Raw genomic sequence first — 8,057 nt, forward strand, 5'->3', positions numbered from 1 at the left:
GATTGAGAGGCAATATCATGATAAAGACTGAAGTTGTCAACTATTTCATCTTACTTGGATCCACAATCAACACCCCTTGGTACCAGCAGACAGGAAATCAGGAGACATGTTGTATTATGAAAGTCTGAAGTCAGGGAATTCTCCCAATTATTGAGGAGCAATGATGTCAGTTTGAGAACTAAGGTGCCCCTGATTGAGGCCATGGTCTTTCCAATCACTTGCTATGCATCTACGTGCTGGGCAACGAATAAGGGTGACAGAAGAAGAATTGATGCCTTTGAGCTGTGCTGTTGGAGAAGAGAACTGAATATCCCATGGCCTGCTAAAAGAACAAATATGTCTTAGAGAAAGTGCAGCCAGAGTGTTCCTTGGAGGCAAAGATGATGAAGCTTCGTATCACATACTTCAGGCATGTTGCTAGGAGAGACTATTCTTTGGAGAGGGACATCATGCTTGGAAATGTGGAGGATTGGCAAGAGAAGGAGACCTTCAATCAGATGAACTGACACACTGCTGCAACGAGCTCTAGTGTGTCAGGAAGTGTGAGGATGACACAAGACAGGGTTCAGATCTGTTGTTTATGGGATCACTATGAGTTATTCTTGGCTCAATGGCACCTAACAACAACAAAGAGATCACAATTTGAGGGCAAAAGACTTGAATTTTAGTTCCAACTCTTGTCCTTTGCTAAGCAAGCCTCAGCTGCCTCCTCTGTGTTGAGGGCATTAGACTAATTTTATTCTTTTGCCAAACTCCTTCAATATCCACTATATGGCAAGCTTTGTACTGGGCTCTGGGATTCAAAGAGGGAAAAAAAGGACAAAAATTATTCAGGTAAATATAAATGCAAAAAAAGTTCTATTTTTGAGGAGTCTAATGACGTACTTTGAGCATGTTGCTAGGTGAGATTTTTCCTTGGAGAGAGACATCATACTTGGGAAGGTTGAGGCATGGCAAAAGAGAGGAAGACCCTTGACCAGGTAGGTTGGCATCATGACTGCAGCAATGGGTTTGAGTATGTCAGAGATTGTGAGGATGACACGGGTTAGTACAGTGTTTGGATTGGTTGTTTATAAAGTCGCTATGAATCATACTCAACTCAACAGCACCTAACAACAATGACCAAAGCAAATACAAAGAAAGCAGTATCGGATTCAGATAGTAAACTAAGAACCTGGCAGTTGCAATCCAATATGCTTGAGTGGAGAGAAATAAATGTAGAACTCAGAAGGGGAACTGAGAACAGTTTTCAGAGTGTCAGTTAATACATGCTGCACAGAAAAAAAGGTTCTGAAGGAAGTCCTTATCTTTGGATCTTCTGCTCCAGCACTGTATTCCTTTGACTGTTGGAGCCTTCCAAGTTGAGGCACACAGCTTGCACAGCAGGATAATGTCTCAGGAGAGGGCGATGTCTTAGCTGGATCTACTATGTTTGACTGTGTGGTTATTAAAAATTATGGCTAAGTTTGAGAAGAAAGCGAATTCCAGAACACTTAATTGTGCCTGTATGAAACCTATACCTAGACCAAGAGGCTGTTGTGTGAACAGAGCAAGAGAATGCTGAACAGTTTAAAATTAGGAAAGATGTGCATCCGGGTAGCATCCTTTCTCCGTATCTATTTACTTTATCTGTATGTTGAAATTATTTGAGAAGCTGGATTCTATGAAGAAGAATGTGGCATCCAGATTGGAGGAAGATTCATCAGTAATCTACATTATGTGTCTTGCATTCCACCTCTCCCTAGGTATAAAAGGTTTTCAGCATAGGGATCTTAGGTCCAAAGAATCTTGGGTTGCTATGAGTCATAATCAACTCAATCACACCCAGTAACAGCAACAACTGCTTGTTTTTCTATCAACTTCAGTAGTCTGAAATTAATCAAGCAAAAAATTGTTGCTGTTATTGGGTGTGGTTGAGTTGATTATAACTCATAACGACCCTATGAACAGTCATTCTGAAACCTGCCCTATCCTGTGCCATCCTCATCCTGAGATACTAGCACTTACTGCTGAAGTCACAGTATCAACCCATCTCATTTGGTGTCTTCCTTTCCTTCGCTGACCCTCCATCTTTCCAAGCATGATGTCCCTTTCCAAGGAATAGCCTCACCTAGCAACATGCCCAAAGAATGAGAGGTGAAGTTTGGTCTTTCTTGCCTCCAAGGAACACTCTGGCCATACCCTTTCTAGGTAATATCTGTTGGGTTTTTGCAGTCCATGGGATATTCAGTACTTTTCTCCAGCACCACGACTCAAAGGTATCAATTCTTAGAAGCATTTATAATAATTAGTGACTGGAATGCAAAAGTTGAAAATAAAGCTGAAGGATAAGTAGTTGGAAGTTACAGATTTGAGGAGAGAAGTGAGGCTGGAGATCGAATGACTGAATTTTATACATTTTAGTGTTGTGTGTTTTTTTTTTAGAGCAAACACCTTTTTTAAGAAACATAGACATCAGGGATCTATGGTCGCCTAGTGGCAAGAAGCTGCACTGCAATCCCAGAGATGCACAGTTCGAATCCACCAGATGCTCTGCTGGAAAGGAAGGAAGGGCAATTTCCTCCTGTAGCAGTCAGATCCGATTTGACGGTACACACACAAAATAATAAAATAAATTTTTAAAAACCCAAACATAGATATCTACACACATGGACTTCACCTGATGGTAAACCAGATTGACTTCATCTGGGGAGGGGTGGGGAATCACTGGAGAGGCTCATTAACAGCAGTCAAAACCAAGCCAGGTACTGACTGTGGAACAATCAATTATTCATGTGGAAGTTCAAGTTGGCTGTCAGGGACCTCTCCAGCATGCTAAAAAGCAACGATGTAAGTCTAGAGACCTATTCCAGGCCACGGTCTTTGCAATTACTTGTTATGCTTCAAAGAGCTGGATAATAACTTTCGAGTTATGGTGCTGGAGAAGAGTCTTGAATATACCATGGACTGTCAAGAAATCAAATAGGTCTGTCTTGGAGAGGGTGAAACGAGTCTCTCCTTGGAGGCTAGGATTTTGGAGCTCCATCTCACATACTTTGGGCACGTGGTCAGGAGAGAATGGTCCTTGGAGAAGGACATCATGCTCAGAAAAGTGGAGTGACAGCACAGGAGAGGAAGACTCCAGATGAGATGGATTGATACATTAACTGGGGCGATGGGGGCCGGTGTGTTGGAATCAGTGAGACTGGCGCAGGACAGGGAAGGGTTCAGAGCTGCTCTACATAGGGTTGCTATGGATTGCAGGTGACTCGACAGCACATAACAACAACAAGTTCAAATTAAAGTTGGAAGAAAATCAAAGTAAGTCCATAAAAGCCAAAATATGACCTTGAACCTATCCTACCTGAATTAAAAAATCATCTCAAGAAATCGTTTAGGGCATCAGACACCAAAGATTGAAGACCAGATGAATTATGGATGGCATTAAAGATATCATTCATGAAGAAAGCCAAAGGCATTTGCAAAGACAGAGAAGAGAGAAAAGATCAAAGTCATGATGTCAGAAGAGATTCTGAAAATTACACTGGAGTATCGAGAAGCCAAAACAAAGGGGGGGAATGTTGAGGCAAAAGAAACGAGCAGATTTCAAAGGGAAGCTTAAAAAGACAAATCAAATATAATGGGATGTATTAAAAAAAGAAAGAACTTTTTCAGCATTTCTCAAATTTAAAGAGCTGAAAAACAAATTCAAACTTAACATTGCAACACCATGGGAAAAAATCCTGAATAATCCAGAAAGCATCAAAAGAAAGTGGAGTGGTATATTCCTAGCAGTGTAATAGCTGGGTCATATGGAATTTCTACGTTCAGCTTTTTGAGGAAATGCCAAACTGCCTTCCAGAATGGTTGTACCATTTTACAATCCCACCATCAGTGCACTAGAGTTCCAATCTCCCCACATTCTCCCCAATATTTATTGCTTGCTGTCCTGTTAAACTTTGCTAATATTCAGGTGAGATGGTATCTCATTGATTTGATTTGGATCTCTCTGATTGCCAGTGATTCTTCATGAGTCTCTTAGCCATCCAATTGTATTTCTTTCATGTGTTTTGCCTATTATTGTTATTGGCTTATCAGTCATTTTCTTGGGGAAGCCCTGTAGTATTCTGTGAAATTCAATTATGGACCCTTGTTTGAAATGGCATTGCCATGCATTCCCCCCCCCCCAATCTCTAGGGTTTGTTTTTTTTTACAATATTGGGGAAAGAAAGGAAATTAGAACACACACAGAAATGGAGATATGTACACCTACGATCACAGAAGTGTTATTCAAAATAGCAAGAATATGGAAACCATCCAAATGCCCATAAGCAAACAAATGGATTGAGAAATTGTAGTACACTAACACAATGGAATGAAACACTAAGAATGATTTTGCAAAATACTATATAACATGGGAGAATCTAGAAAGTATTATGTTAAGTGAACTGCTCAGTCTCACAAGGACAAATACTGCATAGGACTACTGTAGTGCATATGACCACTGTTGTGAAAACAGAAGGATAACTGTAAGATGTGTATAAATGTCCAAAAGGTGAAGGATGCTAAAGGAAGAAATTACTAGGATAACATAGTGTGTGAATTTGGGGGAGGGGGAGAGAATGGGAAAAGATTCAATAGGGACTTTAAAATATGGTGTAATAATGAGCATAGATCAATGGTAATTAATTATATGAGATAGAGTGTATATGAATGATTGGATGAAATGTAATATAAATGAGAGCTCATATGGAACACAATGTACATGGGTGAAACACAATGTAAATGAATTACTGTATAAAAACCAATAAAATGTTTTTTAAAAAGAAAGTGGAGGGAATACAGGTCATTGTACAAAAAAGAAGTGGCAGATAATGAAATATTTCCAGAAGTAGTATATGATAAAGAGCCAGTGGTCCATCGCTCTGCTGCAAGACACCAAGGTCTAAGTGGTATGGCCAGCCTAGAAGCATCTTCAAGCCACTGCATCCCCAGTGTCTGCTCAAGGCTATGTTCCAATCTAGGTGCACTCATAACCTGGCCAGTGACAGAACCACTGCCTGACAGGTTGACAGGCTATAATTTCACCACCCAGCTTCCACTCCCACTGTCCAGCACCAGGAGCACCAATATCACAAGTACTTTGGGGGAAACACTGCTATCTAGCAACACCATGCATGACCCCTAAGCTCAGGACAGCCAGCCAAGCAGAGATTCCATTTCTAGAAGGGAACAAAAGGCTTCCCAATACATATATCTAATTCATTTTCCAAGGAGAACAAAAGGGAAACGGTCAAGTTTATTTGGAGAGGAAAGAGATCCCAAATAAGCAAAATACTTCTGAAAGACAAAAATGAAGTGGGAGGCATAGTACTTCCTGACCTCAAAACCTACTATACAGAGGTAGTAACAAAAACAGCATACAATAGCAGGCACCTAGACCAATGGAACAGAATTGAGAAGCCAGAAATAGACCCAAGCTATCTATGGTCAACTGATATTTGACAAAGAAATAAAATAAAAATAAAAATGGGGAAATTACAACCTCTTCAACAAATGGTGCTGGCAAAATTGGACTGCTACATGCAGAAAGATGAAATAGGATTCACATCTCACACCAAACACAAAAATCAACTCACAGTGGGTCAGAGCAATGGGAGTAATGCCTCAAACCATAAAGTCCATCAGAGACAAACTGGGATCAAGGTTAGACAGTCTGGTCTATGGTATAAAGAGACTGCCAAATATAGCCAGAAATGTACAATCTGGAGAGGATAAAATTGATGAATGGGACTTTCTAAAGATTAAATAAAAAAATTTTCCAACAGAATGAAAAAAACCTACTGACTGGGAAAAAAACATTTGGCAATACCATTTCATTCAAGGGTTTCACGTCAAAAGTTTACAGAATTCTATAGGACCTCTATAAGAAAAAAACTGATAACACAATTAAAAAATAGGCAAAAGACATGGAAAGACTTTTCACAGAAGATATTCAGATGGCCAACAGACACATGAAGAAATGCTCAAAATTACTAGCAATAAGACAGATGCAAATCAAAACCAAAATGAGATACCATTTCACTCCAGTAGCACTGGCAAAGTTTAACAGGACAGCAAGTAATAAATGTTGGAGAGGATGGGATGAGATGAGATAGGAACTCGTATACATAGTTGGCAGGATTATAAAATGGAATAATGATTCTGGAAGGCAGTGTGGCACTTCCTCTAAAAGCTCAACACAGAAATTCCATATGACCCAGCGATTCCACTGTTTGGAATATACTCCAAAAGATTGAGAATTAAGGCACAAACAGCCCAAATGTCCAACCACAATCAACTGGATTGAGAAATGATGGTACATTCACAGGATGATATACTATGTAGCACGCAGGAGCAATGATTTTGTAAATGACTACCTAACTTGGGAGGGACTCCTTCTGAAGAACATAAATGAACTAACTCAGTTCCATAAGGACAAATATTGTGTAAGACCATTATTTTAGAATGAGTATGAGGATCCAAGGTGGGGAAGGGTGTGAGCAGAGGGCTGAGGTTGGGCAGGGGTGGGGAGTTAATAAGTCGCCTCACAATTTGATGGTTGGATGGAGAGGAGGATGAAGAAAATCTGAAAGATCTGGTGTGAAAAACAATGCCCATGAACTTCGTAAATAAACTAGTGTAAAAGATTTTTTTTTAAAAAAAAAAGAGCCAGTTGTGATGAAATAAGAAGTTCAAGTTGTGTTCAAGGAACTGTAGGCAAAAAGTAAGGCACCAAGAATCAATGGGATACCAACTGACAAGTTCCAAATAACAGATATAGCTCTGGACAGGCTCACTAGCTTGTCCCAGTCAGTATGGAAGATAGCTACTTGGCCACCTGACTGGAACAGATCCATATTTGTTCCCATTCCCAAGAAAAGTATGTGGAAATTATCAAACAATATCATTAATATCATATGCAAGCAAAATATTGTTGAAGATCATCCCAAAACACAACAGTACAATGATAAAGAATTGTCAAAAGTTCAAGCTGTGTTTAGAAGGGGCCTTGACATCAGGGCCTTTTTTTCAGGTCTGATGGATCTCGGCTGAAAGCAGAGAGTATCAGACACATGTGGATTTGTGTTTTATTGACTATTCAAAGGCATTTAACTTTATGGATCATAACAAACTATAGCTAACCTTGAGAAGAATGAGAATTCCAGATAATTTAATTATGTTTATACAAAATCTATACTTAGACCAAAAAGCTGTTGTCTGAACAAAGAAAGGGAACACTGAATGGCTTAAAATTGAGAAAGGTTTATGTCAGGGTTGTATTCTTTCTCCATAACTATTCAATCTGTATGGTGAGAAAATCATTCAAGAAGCTGGGCTATACGAACAAATGTGTGGCATTAGGATTGGATAAAGGCTCATCAATAATCTCCATTATGCAGACGACACAACCCTGATTGCTGAAAGTGAGGAGGACCTGAAGTGCTTGCTGCAGAAGATCAAGGACTGCATTCTTCAAGATGGACTGCATCTCAACATAAATAAAACAAAAATCCTCCTCACTGGACCAACAGACAACATCATAATAGATGGAGAAAAGATTAAAATTGTCAACAATTTCATCTTGCTTGGATCCACAGTCAGCACCCTTGTTACCAGCAGTCAGGAGATCCATCAACATATAGCATTAGGGAAATCTGCTGTCAGAGAGCCCTCCAAAGTCCTGAAAAGCAATGACATCACCAAGTTGAAGTAGAAAGTGCAGTGTCCATCCATCAGGACCAAAGATTCCTGTGCCAATCAGAGGGAGACCCACAGAAAAGTAGCAATAGTCTGAGAGGGGGGAACCAGGGACTAATATCAGACAAAGATGATTTAGGACCACTACTCCACAGGACAAAAGGGCAATATCATGATGAATGGAAAAGAGACTGAAACTGTCAACAATTTTATCTTGTTTGGATCCACAATTAACACCCTTGGTATCAGCAGTCAACATGCAATCAAGATGCAGTGATAATAATGGGTGACTGGAATGCAAAAGTCAGGAACAAAGAAGAAGATTCAGTAGTTGGAAA

This window comes from Elephantulus edwardii, unplaced genomic scaffold (genome assembly GCF_000299155.1).
Source record: "Elephantulus edwardii isolate Elephantulus edwardi_28Jun2011 unplaced genomic scaffold, EleEdw1.0 scaffold00355, whole genome shotgun sequence".
Lineage (NCBI taxonomy): Eukaryota > Metazoa > Chordata > Mammalia > Macroscelidea > Macroscelididae > Elephantulus > Elephantulus edwardii.